This window comes from Durio zibethinus, unplaced genomic scaffold (genome assembly GCF_047325235.1).
Source record: "Durio zibethinus cultivar Kanyao isolate XHJ-2024 unplaced genomic scaffold, ASM4732523v1 HiC_scaffold_86, whole genome shotgun sequence".
NCBI classification, from domain to species: domain Eukaryota; kingdom Viridiplantae; phylum Streptophyta; class Magnoliopsida; order Malvales; family Malvaceae; genus Durio; species Durio zibethinus.
In genome coordinates this window covers 50002-52692 of record NW_028322709.1, presented here as the reverse complement: position 1 = coordinate 52692, position 2691 = coordinate 50002, and the positions used below count along the sequence as shown (strand labels likewise).

Below are 2691 nucleotides of genomic sequence, written 5' to 3'. Positions count from 1 at the left end.
CCTGCTTGACTTGGGAACTAAAGCAGCTTGCCTTGATCAATAACAATAAGCTTTCCTTCTTGCCAGCTATCTTGCCTAAGTCTCTTTCCCTTTTTCTCACTTCCTTAAGTAAGATAATGCTTAAAAACTTTTCCGCTGGCTTTCTTTCTAATGGTACAGCCCAGATAGCCTCCTCCTGCTCTCGTCTATAATCAACTGCTTTCTAGTCTGATGGTCCAGAGGTAGATCGTGCAAAAGAAAAATCCCTTATTGGCTCGCTTGGAGAAGGCACTGGCGCCCAAGGCATTAGATTAGGATTGGCCGGATACTTTCTTACTGTACCGTAAGAGGTAACAGGCTCAGAAGAGTCGTTCCAGGGAAATGAAATAAAATAAAAAGGGCCTCGATGCTCTTAGAAAGGGATCCTTAGGAATGATCACATTGCAGGAACGAAAGTCACTGGAGAATGAAAAGCAGGTGCGATTCAATTAGACTAGAGCTTTTGCTCGAGCTCGAGTAACGTGGGATATCCTGTCTTAAAGACCGAAGGACTCCTTCAACCTCAACCCCAAGTAAAAGAAAAAGAACTTGATTGAACGGGATCTTTCCCCAGCTTTATCACTGTCTTCAAAGAGTCAGGCTAATTCTAAGGATTGCTCACTGGTAAACTCGCTGAAACAAAAAAAAAAAAAAAAAAATTCCAAAAAGAGAAGACATCACTCCAAGGAAAGCAAGGAACCTCGTACTAGACAAACCCACTGGCTGGAAAGGAGAAAGAAAGGAAACAAAAAAAGGCAGGGCGGAAGAATAAAAATCAAGGGAGCCAAGAGCTTCATCCTTCGTGACCACTTAAGCATACGTGGTCAATGAAGGGGCATGCTCAGGGAAGGCAGATTAATTAGTCTTCCTTAATTTAATCTTTAATCTTAATAAAAATAAAAGCACTTACCAAACCAACAACTGCTTTGACAGAATGTGATTCTTTTTTCACTTTCCATATATAGAAATATAAAAAGATATACTAGAAACGACATCTCTTATGTCAATGACACGAAAGGGATATGAAATGAATGGAATTGGGATATGGATGGAATATAATGAAATAGAGCCACTACGAAGAAGTAACGGGGGTTACGAAGGAAACCTCGAGTTCATATTGGCCATGGGTTGAGAACGGGAATTGAACTCTATGAGATCTAATCCCCCGTTGTTCCTCAATAGCTCAGTGGTAGAGCGGTCGGCTGTTAACCGACTCGTCGTAGGTTCGAATCCTACTTGGGGAGATTTGATTCATTCCGAATTAAAGAATTCAGAATGTCAGAATGAAAGGGTTCGCTTTGACCGTTAAGAGTCGCGTTCCCTGCGTCTTTGTTTCTATTGCATTCTATCTCATCGTATCCCATTCTGTTCTGCGCCTTCGAGAAAGTTCAAACAAGAGAAGAGAAGGGCTAGTCTCTTAGCTATCCGAAAGGAAGAAAGCAAAGCAGACCCAGACAAAAAGCTGTTTTCTTTAGCCTTCTCTCTCCATTGAAGCAGGCCTTCGCCTTCCTCTTTTCATTGCTACTGTAAGCCAATCAGACAGTCCCTCTGTCTGCGAGCGAGCTCGAAATCAGGATTGTTAGGCAGTTACACTGCTAGGATAAGCAAGCCCATCTTTTTCCATGTAAGTTAGAGAACCTAACCTAAACCCACGTAGTGGGACTGATGTTACACCTAAGCCAGTCTGAAGCGCATTCAGTTGGATAAAAAAGGGCATCCCTATCCTCAGATTAGATGTAGGCTCTAAAGAAAGAACTAGTCATTTTTTGTCCCAGTATAGGCATCTTTTTCAAGCCAGTCAAAATCCCTCCATCTCCATCTAGCGATGAGACCTTCCGTCCGTACCTATTTGAAAAGCCGCTTGATAGCAGTTCCTTTTCCCTTTTTGGTTGAGGGGAAAGATCGAAGACAAGACCTTCCAGGCATTTCCTTCAATCTTCTCCACCAGCGAGTGCTAGTTTCCCTACCAGTTGCCAGCTATCTAGTTGAAGTCTTTTTTCTGCCTTTTTCAGGTAGGAGTCAAGCAAGGCAGTTTTCTAGCCAGCTAGGACTAGAGCAAAGCAAGGTCAGCCTGAGGTCAATCCAGAAAGCCGGTAAGAGAGTTGAAACTGAGAATAAGATAACTTAACATAACTTAAGAGACTCCATTTTTTCTTTTCCAGCTTCTCCAATTGAGTCTATTTTTTCAGAAAAAGAAAGTGCTTTTGGAATCACTCAACCTTTCGATCAAGACAGGAGGGCATTGCTTCCTTTCACCGAGTGTGGGCTCGATCCCATCTCTGGTACTGGTATCCCTTTCCCTTCCTCTAGTTAGTTACTTGGCTCCCCAGACTTCTTCCTTCTAGGCGAGTCACCTTCGGTTCAATAGTAGCGGCATTCTTTTCTTGACTATTTTCATCTTTCTCTGAGTTGGCTGTAGCATTGAAAACTCTTTAAGCGGAATGAGAACAAAATCCTCAGCAAAAGACAAGTCCGCAATGGAAGAAAGAAACGGCCCTTCGAAGCGTGAAAAAGAAATGCTGTAAATGAGATGACCCAGAATGCCGATCAATTATTGCTTTCAAGCCAGAGGCGAGGGGCAACGGCAACAACCGGGGATGATGTTGATGCTGGACCAGCTTATTCACTTATTCACCCGATGATCAAAAGAGATTCCCAGAAAACTAGGGCCTG

General features: G+C 43.0%; 1 non-coding gene across 1 annotated transcript; it reads left to right on the top strand.

Annotated features, from left to right (window-relative positions):
• The first annotated feature begins 1190 nt into the window (after positions 1-1190).
• TRNAN-GUU (transfer RNA asparagine (anticodon GUU)) lies at positions 1191-1262 on the top strand. Its single transcript has one exon. It is a non-coding gene; the product is annotated as a tRNA-Asn (tRNA).
• The last annotated feature ends 1429 nt before the right edge of the window (positions 1263-2691 follow it).